Here is a 20746-nt window from a genome sequence, read left to right as displayed (position 1 = left end):
TCCGCGAGCGGAACGGATTTTCCGCCCATGCCTAAATTTGGTTGACGCGATACCAGGTTGGTGTCCTTGCATGCTGTTGACGTGATGCGTCAACACGTCCTCTTTCTGTTTGTCACCCGGAGTGCAGTTATCAATCACCAGCCATTGTTAGTTAGTTTAACTCCTTCTAACTAAATGTAAACAAATCGCTGCTTTACGCGGCCATGTAACAACACAACACAAACAGCTTTCAATAAATTAAAATAGAAGCACATTGTGTGTACATAATGGGCTCTAGTCAGATAACTGCAAATGATATTTCAACTTGATGTCTCTGTTATCCATGCAAGTGTTCGCCAGATGTCTGGTTATAATAAATTACCGCATTCTGGACACTCTCCAAAGTTTATAGCAATCCGCTCCTGCTAAAGCATTGTGCTAAAATAACAAGGCACTGATAGAATGGGCAGCATAATCAGGGGAGTCGAGAGCAAGATGAAAGCTGTCTGAATCAAGGTTGTGTCAACAGCCTGCCACAACATCATGCCCATTATTATTCTAATCATTGCCCTGCAAGCAGCACTTTGAATTTAAAGTACAGTTTGATGGTAGAAATTAATAGCAACTTGAAACTACATCAATTTACCTATAAAATAATGAATGCTTTTCATCTTCTTGATTCCTTCAAAAATAGATGTGGGGTCAAGCAAAAGGTCCCCTCTGCTTTCCACTCTTAAATCTAGGACTTCAAAGAATTAAGTCTCTCTCCACATCATTAAGTGCGTGCTGCAGAAATCTAAGCGAGCCGGGCTTTTCATCGTCGGGGGCAGGGCGTCCCTTTGTCCTTGTTAACTTTAGCGTAGCCTTTCTCTATTTGTCTTTGTCAGACCTGTGCATTTGAATACCTGCGCTCAATTGTCCACGTTTAGATCGCCCCATGTGCGATGTTTTCTGTTTTTTTTTTCTCACTATTTTGTAGGTTAAATTAAACTCAAGAGACTCACGTGTTGTGCCTTTGACAAGGTCAAATATGAAACACAGTTTTTTGTGAACAAAAACCGATGTCATTCTCCCTGAAGACGTGGAGCTGCACGTTGTTTGGTGAACAAAATGTAAAGACATAAACATAAAAAGACAAAGCCATTCACGTTCTTTTGTATAGAAAACGACTTTTCAAAATGTGTGCCACATTACATATACAAATGTGCAAAATCAGTGCAGCCTTTCTCAAACAGAACAACACTGGCACAAGTGTAACATTGTCTCAATGACTGAACAACTGCGAACCACGCAGAAGCAGTGCAAATTCCATTTACCCACAGTATCAGCAGCAGCAGTGCAAACGTCACTCAAAGCAGAGAACTAGAACAACCTGGCCAGTTACAGTGCAACTTCCACTCACGCACATCAAATACAGTGTAGGCATCACATCTTTATTCTTCCCTCATATACACAGATCAGATTTAAGTCTTGTAGCAGCACTGCCAGCTCACCTACATGTAGCAAGCTTCCAACATCATAGGCCTGATTCACAAAGATAAACTTACACTTTTGTGTATGTTTGTAATTTTTTTGTGTTTCATAAACTAAATAAAAGTAAATGGCAATGCGGAGACACTGCAGCCGGTGTGGCGATCTCTGTGCATTAAACGATAGGACAGGCCCTGCGTTCCACCTCCCGCGGACAGCCAACCCCCTGGAGGCAGCCAACCCCTTGAGCATGTCGTGGAGTTAACTGCAGGGCCTGGCCTGAGAGCAGTCAACCCTAGGCCACGCAAAGCCTTTTGGCATGGGCAGCGTGCAATTCGTCTCACAGGACCATGCCACACAGACGTACTGGCTCACAAGATTTACAAGGCCAACATTTAGAAAGTGAGCCTATATGACGGGGTGAGCATTTTAATATATACAAAGCGGATCTATTATCTTTCTCCCAAAACCACCAATAATTTTAATAAAATGTATATTTCAATAATTCATACACTGCAATGTTTATTAATATAAAAATGTTGAATAAAGTTTTAATTAAAAAATGCATGTGAATGCGCTAAAGCGGTGTCATAAGCTCCTACACTTTAAATTCCTAAGTAGAATTTACATCACACCAGAATGTCCTTTAAAATAGATCAAGACAGACCGCACTGTTGCCTCAAATGTAAAGGCCCCACATTCAGATTTTGCGCATCTGGCTTGGACTTGTCCTAAGATTAGCAGATATTGGATGGACGTCTTTCATACACTGGGGGACATGATTGGGTTTGACATGGACCCTGCACCGGATACATGACCAACATCCCCAAGGTGGTCAGAAAATTCAGAGCATTGGGTTTGCTGCTGGCGAAAAGGGAGATTGCGCTCAAGTGGAGGCGGAGGGCAGTGCCGCAGTGCAAAGACTGGTTACATAGCATGGCGTATTGAAACATTAACTATGATTTGTATGCTACTACACTGCCCAGTACGCCCGTCCGCTGGATAATTGGGGCCCTTTTAAACGCTACATTACTACATCACACCCACAACCCATTCCACAAGCCACCACTGGACTAGAGCCTGCTGGTATCGGTTGACTGCTGTAGCACTGAAATATGAGTTTCGCCCTTTGTTTCTGCATATTCCTTTTGCATGTTTCCCGTATTATGCTTTTAATCGGGGGGAAGGATCGTATTATGGGAAACTAGACTGGTACTAGATTGGGGAGATGTAAGTGAAACACTTGTTGTAATGGGCGTGCACAGTAAGGTGGAGCCTGATGCCATGTTCTGCAGAAACATCAGTATTAAGATGAGAAATGTTGCAACAGTACTGTATTGGAGCTGGAATTAGTAATGTGTTAATCTAAAAATGGGTAAATAAAGTTTTTAAAAAATGCTCTATTTTGTAATATTTGGTAGAAGGGACTCTAGCAAGAGTTCCTCAAACCCAACCTTCCACATATATAAATATGTTTTAATCCTAATATCTCCAAACTCCTGAACGGAATTACACCAAATCACAACCTCACCACCTGTATACTCCACCAATCCTTCAAAGTTAAATCCCCTCACCATTGATGAAATGAAAATGTTTTGCTACCCTACTTGTGTTTTGTTCATATGTCAAGTTAGCATTCACTGCACCATTTTATGTTTAGTCTCCATTTTGAATCATGTCGTAAGCCATGTATTCCCTGACTCGAGAAGCAGGCTGTGGACATTTGTGGAATTGCACCCCCACAGGTCCAGCTACCCAGTTCTTCTGTCTCTGCTGATTCTGCTTCTGTTACTTTTGATCCGACTGCCTTGGTCACAGCACCTCCTGTCCTTTCTTTGTCTTCGCCGTCTGTGGCAACTACTGTTAAAATTTCTGAAACCCTTTCGCCAGCCCTTACACCCACGACCCAGCCAGTAGTGATGTTAATGCCCACTACCTCTGTTGTCACTCTAACTATGTTCCGATGTTCCCCGACATTACAGAGTATTGGGACACCAGTACGTGGCCCTGAGGATAGTGACTGGATGAAATTCAAGGAATGCCTGGGCAAACGTTGGTGTGATCTGATAAGTGAGAGGCAGAGAAACAGATAGTAGCTAATCAGGCAGTGGAGTGGGTCAACAACCCCATTTATAGTGTGGAGAATATGTGGTATGTGATGATTGGGCTTTGGGAGCAGTGTTTAAATGATGCAGCACCGCATATTATTTATGATATTAAGGACACGTATATGTTTCTGATATGGTCAAGTTTTTGGTAATGTTGCGACGTTGGTTGCTTTTCGGGGTAGGCTGCTTGAGAAGAGCCCGAAGACAGTATCAGTTTCTGAAGAGGGAGGTCCACCCCATTTATCACCCTGAAATACCAGAGCTACGGAATCAGCACAATGTTGTTACTAGACCAAGGGTAGAGGCCCGTTTCCAGGAACAGTGGGTTTATACCGCATGGAAAAGTAGTGAGGTCTTGTCCCTTAAAACTCTGTTACCTGACCCTAGGAAAAATCCTACTGCTTATTATAAATAATTGACTGAGGCCACTTCTTCAATAGTAATGACGCTTGTGGATATTTACATTTTTATTGGTTTGTTGGTTTCTGTTGATATTTGCAGACAGGTACACACACAAGGTCATGTTGCACAATCGGGTGGTGCATGGGAACCAAAATAAACATGGGAACAGGACAGGAAGCCTGGTGAGAAGCCTATGGCATAGATACTTGCTCTGACTTGTAGTATTATCACTTACATGCATTCCCTTATTCCACCCTGAAAGATTGATTTGTATAAGCTATCGGCCTGTTGTCAGAAGAAAGATGAGAATGTGTCTAATTTTTACACCCAGTTTGAAAGTGTGTTTTTGGATTATAGTGTGCAGCACTTGTCGATTGAGGGTGGTGTGCGTTTCATAAGGAGGAGAGAAAATTGGTGCAGCAAGAGTTTTGTGCTTTTGCAGAAAGTGGCAGTCCCAAGAGGATGAGGGTCTTGTGGACGGGGTCATGGAGATGGCAGCCAGGACAGAGCCCAGACCGCTGAGACATCGCAGGTTCATACTGATCAGAACTACTTTGACGTCCCTCGGGGCAAACAGTATTATCATGATGACTATGATACGGTCAAGGTGACTGGGATATCTTACAGCTAGGACAGCCGGAGACAGGGTGAGGGGCCAGTTTTGATACCTGCAGACCAATGAGGTGCGGATGTGCATTTTTCGACTAAGGAGTTTTTTGGTGGATACAGGTGCAACAAACAGCTCTTTCTCGTTCCTTTGTCACTGGGGCGGCTCTGTCTGGCCATAATAATGTTTCAGTAGGATTTTCAGGTGTACCGGTTGTGATTTCCATTTCCAAACCTCTTGCATTGACTATTGGTCCTTTCACCATGGATTCACCATCCTTATTGACGTCCAATTGTGGAGGGAATTTGATGGGTTTGGGCTTGTTGAAGAAATTGCAGGGTACGATTTACTGTTCCCCAACCGGTGTCTATATGATGATGGGTTTTGATGTGATGTGCGCTAAGCAGTGTCTGTTCAAAGATGCACCCCTCCCTTCTGAATTTAAAGCTGTGCCACCCACACTGTGGGCAACGGGCGACACAGATGTGGATTTGTTGCCGATATCACCTGTTTCAATACGTGTCAAGGAAGGTGCTATTTTACCCTGTATACCTCAGTATAAGATACCCCAGGCAGGTGAGCTAGCTTTGAGAAAGATTGTGCAGGATTTGATTGAGAAAGAAGTGGTTGATGAGACGACTGCTAATGTTTGTAATAGCTCTATTCTTCCCATTCTTAAAAGGACAACATTGGGTCCTTCTGAGTATCACAAAGATGTTTATCGCTTTGTGAAGTTAACAAAATAGTGATTCCCCAGTTTCCAATGGTCCCTGTCATTATGACTCTCTTGAGGATGATTCCTTCTTCTGCTAAATTATTTTCTCTAATTGACTTGAAAAATTCATTCCTCAGAATTCCCATTCATCCTGATAGCAGATATGTGTTCTGATTCGCCCTCGCCGGTAGAAGTTTTAGATTCTGTTGCACTTCGCAAGGCTATACAGAGAGTCTGAGTATCTATAGTCAGGAATTGAAAGGTCAGCTGGATTCCTTGTCCCTCACTACTGGTAATATATTGCTTTAGTATGTCGACGATTTACTCGTCGTTTCAGATACAGAACAAGGTTGCAGAGACAGTGCAGTTATATTGCCATAAAGTATCTCTTTCCAAATTTCAGTATTGTCGACAGGAGGTTACCTATTTAGGTCACCTATTGTCGAAGGAGGGTAGGAGATTGACTTCTGAACGCATCAGTACCATTTTTAAAATGTCTGATCTGCAAACTCAAAAAGATGTGCCTGCTTTCATAGGTTTTAAATATGTGTGAACACGATCAGTGCGCACATCCCAGTATTTGGGCACTCCCTCTGGTTCAAGAATAGACTCCGTTGAGTTTCATATGTTTATTTCATTTGAATTAATTTTTTCATGAATCTTTCATTGTTGGATTATTTGCATCCAATTAGCATGAACTTTACACAAAATCATCGTCGCTCCAATGCATTTCGGGTCGATTACCCTTTTTCAAGGAGCTCGAAGCGGGATTCTGTGGGGGGACTATCGAGGTCTCCAAGTGGGTTAGCAGCGACGGGAAGTCGTCAGGTTGGTGTTGCTTTCATAGGTACACTTGCTATTGCAGGCAGTGGATATCTGGCTACCCGTTCGCTTATTAAGCCCCTGCTTGCGCTAACACTAAAAAGATGTGCATATACTCCTGCCTCGGACGCCAGAGCGTCACCAGTCATTTGAGCAATTAAAAACTGTGCTTTGCTCGGCTCCAGTGCTTGGTACCCCTAATTATGCTAAATGCTTTATATTGTACGTCCATGAGTTGGGTGGTTGTGCGCTTTCTGTTTTAACACAAATATTCTGGGATGTGCAACAACTGTGTGCTTATTTCTCTGCTGTACTTGATCCTGTCGCCCAAGCCCTCCCGAGCTGTCTAAGAGTAGATCGAGGCTGTGGCCATCTCAATAAGACAATGGTGGGACTCGTACTCGGTACTGACCTCAAAGTTATGGTACCCCATGCTGTGGATACACTTTTGAATAAGACACGGGCACAGCACCTCACAAGTGCACTTCTGACAAGTTACAAGTTAACGCTCTCCCAAAAGCACATTAAGATCAAATGCTGTGCCACTCTGTTACTACCCCTCCATTCTGAGAATGAGGAGATTAACATACATGATTGTGTCTTCCGAACCGAAGAAGAGATGAAAGGATGGGTAGACCTGACTGATGTTCCCTTATCTGACCCCCAAGGGGAACTATAGGTCAATGGCTCTTGTTTCAAATTACCAGATGGCACCACCACTTCAGCATACACAATTACTACGCTGCACACGGTAGTTGAGACATCACAAGTTCCTTATCATTCTGCCCAGGCAGCTGAGTTAGTCGCCCTTATTCAAGCTTGTGAATTGAGAGAGGGACTGGTTGTTAAAATGTATAATGACAGCCAGTTCACCTTCAGGGTCGCCTATAATTTTGGGTGGCTCTGGGCACAGAGAGGGTTCCTTACTTCCCACGGGACATGAATTCAGCATGGTCCTCTTATATATAGGCTTATGTCTGCTTTAACATTCCCTAAGAAATTGGCCACAGTGAAGTGCAGTGCTCATAAGAAAGTTACTGACGATGTGGGTAAGGGTCATGCTTTTGCAGATCAGACAGCTAAGGAAACAGCCAAAACCAAGATGAAAAGAATGTTTGGAGCAGGTTCCGCCATGTGGATGCCTGAGTTCTCCACATTTGAGGATACACTTGAAAATGTGAAGGAGATACATAGTGAGGCCATGGTAGAGGAATTAGCAGTGTGGTAACAAAGTACAGCAAACCTGAATAATGAGGGACTTTGGATTGATAAGAAGGGAGGCAAAGATGGGGTTGAGGGTTACCCCACTAAAAAAAAATACAGCTATTGTGACTGAAAAGATACTCCTGAAGGACTTATTTCCTCCTTTCGGCTTGCCCCGTTTGATCTGGAGTGATAACGGAAGTCATTTCAATGCCAAGGTGATTCAGTTAGTTTGTGAAGGACTACACATCAGACAGAAGTTTCATGCTGCGAATTACATCCAGTCAGCAGGTTTGGTTGAGAAGTACAATGGTACTCTCAAACTTAAATTGGCTAAGATTCAGGAGACCACTGGGTTGCAGTGGCCGGATGCTTTACCATGAGCTTTTCTGCCCAAAAGAATGACAGCACATTCTAGGGCAGGATTGTCACCCTACGAGGTCGGCAAATGTCTAGGGCGTCCAGCGGCCGCGTAGGTATTCAGAGATTGAGTACTCTTTATTGACTGATTATCTTTACCAGTTACCTGAAAATTTGCGTTCTATTCACCAGCTGATAAAGGAATCACTTCTCCTCGTACCAGAGGGGCCTGGTCATAACATTCTGCCCGAGGCCTGGGTGTTACTCCGAAACCTTCAAATGAAGAAGTGCTTGGAGCCCCATTGGAAGGGGCCTGAGCAGGTGCTCCTCGCTACCAGGACCGCTGTGAAAGTCGCTGGCAAAAGAATTGGATACATTCTTGTCACTGCCACTGAGTACCCTTGCCCTTACCCTATGATCAATAGGTGAGGGATGGTATTGGGGATGCTGAGAGAGAAAATATACCTTAGTTCATCCCATTCAGTAACGCACAGCTTATATGGACCAACACAAATGCTGAGAATGACCACATACTAAATGTAGCAGTCACCCATGAAATCAGAGCCATTACAGAGCCCCTCTTTGTTGATCTCTGGGCGCCTGGAGTAACCAGGTACAATTTGCATCCTTGAGTGAAGGACAGCGCACCAATGGAGAAGTCGGATTAGATAGGGATGGACTTTGCAAGTCAAGGTCTACTTTGTCAATAATACCAAAGGTGTTAGTTTAGGGTGGGGCGACATTGGTGCATTGTTCTGACATTGCAAAAACAACAATTGATGGACAGAATGTTGCACAATGGCAAAACATTCACCCCCATTCACAGATCTGGGTTTAATCCATCGTTATTTTGCTTACCACACCACCCCAGTTCTGACATGGCCATATGCAAATCAGTCTTGACCGTGTGCCTCATGGGAACAGTCCAGCCCGAACTGCCAAGCCATGTCTTCCCTGGACCGGAATCAAGCATCCTAGGACTGGTTTCTGGCTATCAGCCAGGATAGCTTGATTCCAGTGGCATGGAGAGCACGGGGCTCATGTCTGAGCAGACCCGTCCCACTCGGGGTGACAAATGCAAAAACAACAATTGATGGACGGAATGTTGCACAATGGCAAAACATTCACCCCAGTCACAGATTTGGGTTTAATCCATCATTATTTTACTCACCACACCACCCCAGTTCAGACATGGCCATATGCAAATCAGTCTTGACCGCGTGCCTCATGGGAACAGTCCTGGCCGAACTGCCAAGCCATGTCTTCCCTGGACCGGAATCAAGCATCCTAGGACCAGTTTCTGGCTATCAGCCAGGATAGCTTGATTCCAGTGGCATGGAGATCATGGGGCTCACGTCTGAGCAGACCCGTCCCACTCGGGGTGACAAATGCAAAAAAAACAATTGATGGACGGAATGTTACACAATGGCAAAACATTCACCCCCAGTCAAAGATCTGGGTTTAATCCATCCTTATTTTGCTCACCACACCACCCCAGTTCAGACATGGCCATATGCAAATCAGTCTTGATCCTGTGCCTCATGGGAACAGTCCAGCCGGAACTGCCAAACCATGCCTTCCCTGGACCGGAATCAAGCATCCTAGGACAGGTTTCTGGCTATCAGTCGTCATTAGCCAGGATAGCTTAATTCCAATGGCATGGAGAGCACAACAGGACTCATTTCTGAGCATACCCGTCCCACTCAAGGGTGACAAATGCAAAAACAACAATTGATGGACGGAATGTTGCACAATGGCAAAACATTCTGTTTTGACATTGGACAGGATAGATCAAACGTGCTCCCTTTGAGGGGGGTGCATTATGCTGAGCGACGTGGGATTCCTCGAGAGCTAGGACTGAGCAGCTCCACTGACGGTGCTCAAGAGCACCAACGTTGATGAACAATAAGAGCATGTACTAGTGAGGCTCAGACAGACACTGGGAACAATTGCCCATGTTATTACTTTTACTACAGCTCCCTTTTTTGCTTCATAATGTATCCGTTTGTTTGGCATATTAATGAGGAAGAACAGCTATTTGCACCTCCACATACAGAGCGGGATTGGTCCACAAAAAGCAATATAGTTTTTGCATCAATAGTTGTGATTGCACTCATAATTGTATTGGGAATATCCTGGTTTATGGAGAAAAAGTATCCTGTGCATTCTCTGGCTGTTACCACACCAAAACCCCTGAACACATTTTTGTTACTTTGGCCCCTCACAAAGGAGAGCATCAAAGGACTTACACCAATATTGTCTTTATGCAGATGTTGCATCAGGCTCATGACGTGTCTAATACAGCAAATTGTTAGGTTTGTGGATTATTTGCCTCCGTTACTCATAAAAGTGATAATTTGCTGTCCATGCCTTTGTCGTATCTAGGCAGTTGTGTAGGGGTGGTTTGAATTGTTTTTTATAGTACACTACCATTTCCACCACTCCCCTCAGGTTATGACCCATGCTGCTTATCACGCTGTGACTGAATACATACGTTTTCATCACAGGTTTACTCCTATAGGTAAGGCAGGACTAAACATTTCTGGTACTTTGTACCCAAACTCCGTATGGGCAAGTATGACAAGGTGAAGTATAGCACATGGCTTCAAATGGAAATGGCTGATTTCCAAAAGTTAAACACCTCTGAGTACTTCCAATCCTTCCAGGACCGTAAAGTCGCTAAAGACAAACCAATGCCAGTGTCTGTGGTGAGCTCATCAGCTGCTTTCTGTGTCGAGGGGAGGTGGGAGAGAGAGGTGAGGGAAAGTAAATGCAATTTCACCTGCTCACTCAGCACGATTAATACTCCTCCTTTGATCTTATCCCCTAATGTCTATTTTGTCTGCGGATCCCAAGTTTATGTCTGGCTTCCTAGGGAATGGTCAGGTAGATGTTACCTCTGTTTTCTTTTTTCCCCGGAGTATGTTGCTCCACCCACTTACCATAAAGATCATCAGTTGCAGTGTGGGAGTGTATACTTGCCCCGAGTCAGAAGGGTCATTGACATGAAGGCTATATATAAGACAGATACTACCTTAAAACAGTTTGAGAATGCCATGAAGGGTATCATATCCAATAGCCTTAATATTAGTTTGTTAAGAAGGGTTGTTGATAAGATTGTTCAATAAAGAACACCAGCTCCCTTTCCTAAGATAATTAAACAACAAGGGGTGGTGATGGACAGAGTTTCTGAATTAAGCAGAATACTCTCACCCAGTCAAGAGATCAGGGCTAGATCCAACACCGTTTTTTAGCTCACTGCACCATCCCAGCTCAGAACCTGGCTATATGCAAATTAGTCTGTTCCTGTCCCAGTGCATGATGGGAACAGGGCAAACCAAACTACAAAGCCAATTCTTTCACTGGGAAGGAAACAAGCTTCCGGGGACCGGTTTCTGGCATTACAGCCGTCTTCGGCCCGGCTTGCTTGAATCCTGATGGTGCAATGAGCAAGGGACTCACATCTGAGTATACCCTTCCACGCTTATGGTGGACAAAATAATTAAACAACAAGGGGTGGTGATGGACAGAGTTTCCGGTAGCTTGTCTCCTTTCTGGTGAAGAATTGGCTTGGTAGTTTAGTCTGCCCTGTTCTCATGATGCACTGGGCCAGGGACAGACTGATTTGCATATAGCCAGGTTCTGAGCTGGGATGGTGCAGTGAGATAAATAACGGTGATGGATCAAGCCCTGATCTTTGGACTGGGTAAGAGTGGTCTGCTTAATTCAGACACTCTGTTCATCACCACCCCCTTTTCTGATCCCTTTCCTAAGATGGCAGGCTCATACATCTAAAAAAAGGGAGAAAGTACTACAGCCGACACCACATCGGTCGGGATTCCCGCGTACTGTTTTCCAATGCGGGACTGCTCTGCCTCACCTCCACAGTAGTTCTGCTGCTTGCTTGCAGGCCACACATGCTATCACGTGCCTCTCTACATATTCATACATGGAGGGACCGTTTATCTCTCTCCAGGGGACAACCTTTGTACAAAGAAGATAGCAACCAACTTGGATTGATCAATAATTTGCACTTTCCTCATTATTTAGTCCAACCATTCACCGCAACAAGATACAAATGCGCAACTAACCTCTCCTCCCATCGATTCATATAGAGCTTGAACTCTCAGTCATTAACTATGCACCTGCTAAACCCCACCCGGAACGCTAAACTCGTGCGTTACGGACCCAACTCATGGTCCATAAAGTACCCAGAAAATCTGATCATTAATGCTAAAAAGAACCTAAAGCACAGTACTTTAAAACAGCTCCCGGAAACACTTATAGTAGACAACTACCACACTGTGACTAATGGCAAGATAAAAACTAACTTAATCTTTTACACAAATCACCCAACTAAGTGAAAAAACACCTTCCTTCTTCACTTTCAAGTCACCGAATCAGTATATATTTCCTATAGTGAAACAACCTCCATAACAGTCACCCCTACCTTTAAAGGAGAACTCACAATTTCCATCTTCAGAACAGGAAACATTCTCATACAGGCCAATGACCCGCACCTCACCATTTTTGATTGGCACTTCCCAACATTAATCTCCTCTCTAACTCATCAGTACCATCAAACCCAATACCCCCATCAAGCCCACCTCGACAGAAAACCCGGAACCGACCAAATCTCCCTCCCCGGACGACCCACGCTACAACTCATGGACATCCACCATCACTAATTATAATCTCACTACCCCTATCATTGCACTCCCCCATCAAACACCATCTACAATTGTTTCATCCGATACCACCAGGTCCAGCAAACGCATAGCTAATACACACCACAAGGCTGATCCTGAGCTAGGAAAATCAGACTCAAACAAAAGTCTTTCTGTTACTGAACCCACTACAGGCACCCCCCCTCAACTTCAGGAGGCCCGACTGTACCCTCGCAAACTATCCTCAACTCCATTACTGTCCCTACTCCTCCTGCCCAAACCATCTCCATACTCAACTTCACTGATAATCCCCCGGACACTGACCTCCCTCAAACCACTGCACACTCTCCCCCTGACCCACTTCTAATCACACTGCCAATTCCATGGACAGAGGACTTCCTCCTTACCAATGCTCACTTTCCTCCCTTGGACCCAAGACCAACAATACTTCCTCCCAACCTCTTGACCAGAAGCAACAATGACCGACTCATCATGTGCAATCTATATAACAGACACAGAAGACGTGTTAATGGATGACTTCAGTATCCACTGGAATAACCCAGAAGACACTACAACCCAGAACCTCTCCAACCTGCTTGAAATTACCAACCTCAAACAACTCTGCAATGAATCAACACACATCAAAGGAGCAATTCTAGATACGATCATCACCAACAATTAGCTGGTCTCTTTGAGATCGATTTCTGCCATTGACTGGCCTGACTACTACCTCATACTGTTTAATATTGACTCACATGTCAGAAACCAACCAATACGACCTGACAAACCTAAGCACTGGACCAGGAACATCAAAGGAGCCCACATAACCGAACTGGAATCCTGGATTAATGCCCATCCACAGCCCCAGCCTTCCAATATGACTGCCGATGACCTTACAGCCCACTTTAGTTCCACAATGACAGAGGTTTTAGATCAAGTAGCACCACTCAAACTCAAACATTTGAGATCTATGAAATCTAAATCTTGGTACAACGGGAATCTTAATAACGAAAGAAGATAACTCAGACAATCAGAAAGGACTTAGGGGCATTTTATCTAGGGACGGCGATAAATTACGCAAAGCGCGCTTAGCGCTTTTTAATTTATTGCTGGAATTCCCTGGTAGCGCCTTATTAACAACGCGTTTCCCCAGGATGATAAAAATTACAGTGATAGCGGGGAAATCGCTGTTTTACAGGGAACATCGCTTGTTTTCCAGCGATGTTCCCTGCAAGACAGTGATAACCTTCTGATACGACCCTGTGGTCGTATCAGCATAATTCAACCCCTATGTTAGGGATAGCTAAGTCAGGATTTTAGCAGACGCTAGATTTTGGCGAAAACCGCTGTTTTTGCCAAAATATAACATGTGATAAAATCCTGTGGGCCTTGTAAATATCGTGACGTGAACATCAGCGATACTTTACAAGGTAGTCCATTGGTGTATGCCCAGTGACGCCCACTTTGCATCTCATTCGAGATGCAAAGGGAGACGTTGGGAAAAAGGGTTCTAGCATGCGATTATGCATGCTATCTTCCTCTTGTAAATAGAGTGATAGTTTTATATCCGCTTTTTTGGCTTTTTAAGCCAAAAAAGCTGAGATAAAGCCCTTGTTAATATGCCCCTTGGTGACTAAACCGTTCGACTCTTCATCTAGCCCAACCTGGTTGGATTATAAATAACACATTTTTAGAGAAAAGGACACTTTCTTTCACAGCCAACTAGACCAGGCGAAGGATAGACCTAGGGAACTCTTCAACATTGTCAAAAGTGAAAAAAACGGCACACCCCAACAAGAAATAAAAGCCACTAAAGATCAATGCAAAGAAATTGCCAGCTTCTTTACAGATAAAGTCACAAACATTTAGGAATCCTTCATCCAAACCTCAAATCCTCCCTCCCTCACAACCGTCCCCCTTTAATCACCCATGAGCAAACAAATCGAAATCATACCATGGACAAACAAGCCCACTTCCAACTGAAAAATGACGCTAATTGGTCGAACTTCGACCTCATGTCGGAAATCAAAGTCTTCCATATAATTGCAAGCTTAAAGCCTACTTCCCACACTATGACCCCCCTCCCATCCACAATAGTAAAAAAACGCAGCCACATCTTTGCCCCTTTCTGGACAAAAATCATCAACTCCTCTCTCACATCAGGTTGTGTCCCAGACTCTTTTCAGCTAGGACAAATCACACTTATACTCAAGAAACCAGGGGACAACCCCAACAAGCTCAACAACCTCAGACCTATCTCCAACCTTTCGTTCCTATCTAAAACATTGGAGAAGTGCGTTCTCCAATAACTTAACAAAGATATTGATGACTTCAATCTCGTCAACACCTTTCAGTCGGGTTTCAGGAAAGGTTGTAGCACCGAAACAGCAATGCTCAATATTGCAGACGATATCTACATAGCCTTAGATGAAGGTGAAGCCTGTCTCCTCATCCCTATTGACTTATCAGCGGCATTTGACACATAAACCATCAAGCTTTACTTGAAACTCTGAAAAGGCGCTCTTGCATTGATGGCACAGTACTAGAATGGTTCACTTCCTTCCTTCAGCACCGTTCGCAACAGATTAAAATCAACTCCTGCCCCTCTGTACCAACACAAGTCAAACTTGGAGTCCCGCAAGGATCTATCCTCTCACCATCCCTCTTCAATTTCTTCATGGAACCCCTTGCAATTATTCTGAAACAAGCAAGTGTTCAATACCAACTATAAGCAGACGACACACAAATATACTACAAAATCAAATCACACAATGACGTCCGACACCTCTATGTCACGCTAACCAAGATCCAAACCTGTTTAATGCAAACCACTTAAAACTGAACCCAGACAAAACAAAATGAATACTGTTCTCTCTCCAAAAAGTAACCCCCGACCAATTCAAGACTTGGTCAAGTAGCCTGATGCTCTAAGCTGTTCCCTCGTCCCATCCGACTCAGTAAAGTCACTAGGCATTACCCTGGATAAGAACTTGTCGATGAAGATACACATCAAGAACTCTGCAAAAAGTGAGCTTTATTTTCTAAAACACCTCAAGAAAATTAAACCTCTAACTCCTCAATATGATATCAAGACAAATGTACAATCCCTAGTCTTTTCCGTTCTAAACTGGACTATCGAAACACCATCCTAACAGGGTCATCAAAAACTTACCTAGCCCTACTAAGGTCAGTCTTTAACATGGCATCTTGACTCATAAATGGTGTAAAAAAATTTGAACACATCCCTCCAACTCTCAACACACTGAACCAGCTTTCCATGGAAGGTGGTTGTATTTACAAACTGGCCTGCATCACACACAAGGCCCTTCATACCCAACCCCTAACTACCTAAACAGCAATCTAATGAAAGCAGGAAAATCCAGAACTATGAGAAGTACCAACTCACTTCTTCTCATCCCTCCGAAACTGAAAAAGCAAATGACCCAGTGCCGGTCCTTCTCTGGTAACGTACCCAGGATGTGGAATGTACTCCCTATTGACCTCAGATGCAACCCCTCCTTCTCTTGCTTCAAAAATGACCTGAAACTCCTTTTCCTCAACCAATTCTTTACCGACCAAGTCAACCAACCTAGGCATCAATAAATTATTGGACTCCCCCTCACTTTGACCTTCAAGGATGGTGGATATCTGACTGCCTCAACAACTTGTGTCTTTATCCCCTCCCTGGATACATAAGTATTATGTCTTTGCTTCTATCTTTATGCATCCTCATGTCCTGTGATGTTATTGAATTCCTTTGTGTATGTAAAGTGCTCCGATACCCACGGGTCTAGCTAGGGCTTTATAAAACTTTATAAATAAGGACTTATTACTACAACAGCTGGTATATTGGCAAACATCACCACTGAGCTTCAGGCTACATGGTTTGTTACCTTGCAGAACAGGATGGTGTTAGACGTCACACTTGCAGATAGAGGTGGGGCCTGTAGCGTAATTGGCAGTACCTGTTCTGTGTACATACCTGAGCACGCCACAAATGGGTATGCTGCCATAAAGAAATTGCATGGACTCTCATCTGACATACACCAGGAAAATGGTATGGAATCTCTCTGTGTGGTTCTGGGGTATGTTCACGTACTGGGGTTGGATGATCCTTATCTTTCTAGCTGTGATTGCTGGTATTTTCTTCACATGTTGTCTTTGCATAAACTGCCTCCCGTCCTGCTGCCCTTATTGTATAAATATTCTCACCCCTAAACAGAAAAAGCCAGCTCATGATACTAGTGCTGCCTTCATGTTGCAAAAAGACATTGCAGACATGATGCAGATTGATGAGGGCATGTTTGGTTCTACATCATCCCTTGTAACTTCTATTCCTGATACTGAACGTATGGATAGTTCTGATTGTTGATGCCCTTTTGTTCCTCTGAATATTGATGAAATGAAAATGTTTACTACCCTGCTTGTGTTTTGTTCTTATGTTGAGTTAACATTTGCGGCGCCATTTTATGTTCAGCCGCCATTTTGAATCATGATGTAAGCAATGTATTTCCTGATCGAAAAGCAGGTTGTCGAAATTTTCATTTCTCCAAGATTAGGCCTTGCTCCGCTAATGGAAACACTGTTCTTATTAACATATTCCTTTCCCATAGATAAAGGCTTTCTCATACTAGCCTAGCCTTAGACACAAACAGGATGACCTTGGCATGAAGATAATGTGCACCCGGCCTCAGAAACTCATCTTATTGTACTCCTTTGTTTTAGCTGCACCTGCCAGTAGCATTCCATTATTCTTGGTTCAGAAACATACATAATGTATCTCTATGTTTGCTGAAGTCAGTCCCTCTGTAGAAATCCCAGGAGATTGGTCAGGCTGGACTCCGCTCGAGTGTACCTGAATAAAATATACTTCTTTTGTATTCTCTACTGTCTGATCGACTCTTCATTTGTATGGAAGGCTGAGAGGTGGTTGCGAGTAACCTAGGTGGCCCTAATTGGGTCACTTCCTTCACCATCCTTAAACATCAGTCATCCCTAACCCCCATATACCTTAACTTCATATAAACTCTATCCACCAATGACTCGTACAAATACCTTAGCACCTATCTATTCCATCCATCCCTAAAACATACATAATTGTTGAACAAACTTAAACATCGCCTATCCTTGACTCAAAAATGTCTTACGATACTTTAAACATATAAACTATGGGTTGCTGATCAAAATTGCACCAAAAATTGCTACATTTACCACCTCTTGACAGACATACACTCGTGGCAGGGGCAGGTAAGAGAGGGGGGCGAGGTGGGGGGTAAAGTGACAGATGATGATGAGGGAAAATAAATTTAAAAAAGAAAAAGACTTACCTTGTGCTTGCCGCATCGCTGAGTCACCCCACCCCACGATTCCACCATACTTACCTGCACCATCTATGATTGCAAACATAGCAAACAACAGAAATATATTTAGCATTTTTGGGTCTAGTATTTATTTTTTATTTCTTAATTTGTTGCACTACTTTTAATTTTTGGGGATGAACAAAAGCAGGTGAAAACTAAGGGTGAGCGGGAAATCCGTTACGCCAGCGGATTTTGCGGATTTTTGGGAAATCCGCTATCCGCGAATTTTGCGGATTTCCCGCAAAATCCGCAAAAAAAATCCGCGGACGTAACGGGTTCAAAAGTTGAACCCCCACTCATGTAACTATTTTACAATGGCGCCAGCAAGCTGCCAGCGCTGTTGTAAAATAGTTACAAAGTTAGCTTGTACAGGAACCACTAGATAAAACGAAGCAGGTGCTGCTTTATTTTATCTAAGTGCTTCCTGTGCAAGCTAACTTTGTAACTATTTTACAACGGCGCTGGCAGCTTGCTGGCGCCATTGTAAAATAGTTACAGCTCACTCAAGGGACCCCTGCGCCCTTCGGGGCAATTGCATAGTAACACACACATGGTCGCTCGAACTAGTTGATGCTCAAATTCAGTGACTCATTCATTAGCCCAAAAACAATCGTGAGCGTCATCGAGGCTGGACAGGTGTGCCTTCTTCCCAAATCTACCGTGGAAAATCAGCTGTGATGCTGGATAGACTTTGCATCCTTGACTTTCACGAGCGCAATACCTGTGCTGTTCCTGTGACCAGGAGCTTCTTTCTCTTCATCTGCTGAACTGATCTTTCTCTGACCTTTTATACACTCAAGAGGCACATACCCTACTGGGCACATTGTGTTCGCACGGGTTTCTGCAAGTTCGCGAGCGTTTTGTACAATTTCGCAATTTGCGAAATTGTACAAAACCCTCGCAAACTTGCAGAAACCCGTGCGAACACAAAAAAAAAAATCCGCGAGGATTCGCGGATTTTGCGGATTTTCGCAATCCGCAAATTCGCAAATCCGCAAATTCGCGTATTGCCAATCCGCAAAATCCGCCCATGCCTAGTGAAAATTAGGAACTTGAAACTGGAGTATGTACTTATGGGCAATAAAACATTGTAGGCTAGCACAGGCACTTTGCTCACTGACATACATTTTTTTTCTCCAAAAGTGCAATTGAGGCCCATGGTGGCATTACTGTAAATTGCTATCATTTGGAGTAGCTCTTACAATTTCTTCTGGCATAGTGGCTCCAGAGGTTAGGAGCTCCTGTGGCACTGAAGATGAGGCAGGTGGATGCTCCACTTTTGTCCATTCAACAACACTTGGCTCATGTACTTTCTTTGTAATGCCAATCAATTAAACACTTCTGCATACCACTGGTACCAAAGTTATATATTTTCCTCTTCCCACACTGATTCTTGTTTGGATCTGCTCTCTCTTTCATCATCCTCCACATCGTGAGGACAGCTGGGGTGTTTGATTCTGCTCTTCAGAAATTCCTGCTATTTTTATTCCCCAAATAGAAAAAAGTAACAGATATAGGGCCTTACTTACAAAGGCAAACTTACACTTTTGGTGTAAGTTCACAATTATTTTGCTATACACATTCTACGAGTGCAGTTTTTTTAGTAGTATCTTTCTGACAGCAGACACTGTCCTATATTTTTATGTGAGCAGATACTACAAACAAAACTTCACTTGTAGTTTGAGAATAGCAAAAGAATAGTAAACGTAAACCAAAAGTGTAAGTTTATTTTTGTGGATAAGGCCTATACAGTCAGATTCATCAATGTCAAATTCTGCGATTTCTAAATTGCGAGAAAATGCGAATTGCAATTTAGAAATCGCAGAACGGCATTCATGAACATTTGCGATTAAAAAAATGTGATTCGCAACTGGCCGCAATCGCCGATTGCGAGACCCCAAAATTCGGTAAAAATCGCAGAATCCGCCGATCCCCCTGTTGAAATTGCGATTTCGCAATTACCGAAATCGTAAATAGCGATCTCGCTAACTGCGAGATCGCAAAAACGGGAAGTCGCATCCTGAGCACAGTGATGACATCACAACCAGGAAGTAGGCAGGTTCCACACTCATTCAGCAGTCAGAGGCTGAAGTACAGGCATCAGTTGCAGAGCTCCTCTCCAGTATTCCCACAGGAGTACAGCAGGAGACACCACAGTGGCAAGCATGTCACAGGATGCAGCAGGAGCTTCCACCAGTGGGAGAAAGCGCAAAATTAAGTTTTCAGAGCAGGAGCCCGAACACCTCATCGGAAGGAGTTTCTAAGGACCACAACCGCCTATTTGGCAAAGACTCCCGAAGGGTTCCAGAGGCCGACAAAAGGCGCATATGGCTGCGCATCCGCGCCAAAGTGAACGCCGTGGGGGGGACCCAGCGCTCGGTGGACGAGCTGAAAAAAGCGCTGGTATGACTTAAGAGGGCGGGCAAAAGAAATGATTGCTGAGAGGCTGTGGGAGCAAGTGGCAACAGGTGGAGGGAAGCCCACTGTCCCACCGAACACACCACTGGAGGACCAAGTGGAGGAGACCATCAACCCACAGGCCTGCGTGGGTGTGACCCGGCTTGACTCCTCCCGACCCACCCAAGACACACCAGGTAAGTGCCATGCGACTGCAACCCCCTGTCCCCTAACAATGTCCATGACTCCAGTGCATCCCATAACAAACCCCAATCATGCAGCCAAAGTAGAGCACCATAGCGCAATTGCATTGTGGGACATGTAGTCTGACCACAATTACCATCCTGTACCAATGAGCCTGACATGTCCAGGGATAGTCAATCCTGCAGCGAGTCAGGGAATGGTATACTGCATGCATGTAGCAAGCCTAACTGTGTACGGAACATGTCATTAATCAACGTCCACTTTACATCACAGGTGGCGCTGATGTCCCCAGCACAGACAGCAAGGCCCTGGTGATTGAGGAGAACACGGAGGACACGGAGGGGGATACACATCATACCCCACAGCCCGGACCATCAGGGCAAGCTGCCACAACAGCGGTCATCCCACCACCCGCCCCTGTGGCCCGTGCCACCCCCGTGACAACAGGCGCT

The sequence above is a fragment of the Lissotriton vulgaris genome, chromosome 6, assembly GCF_964263255.1.
Source record: "Lissotriton vulgaris chromosome 6, aLisVul1.2, whole genome shotgun sequence".
Lineage (NCBI taxonomy): Eukaryota > Metazoa > Chordata > Amphibia > Caudata > Salamandridae > Lissotriton > Lissotriton vulgaris.
The sequence above is the reverse complement of the archived record's forward strand: the minus strand, read 5'-3'. Positions refer to the sequence as shown.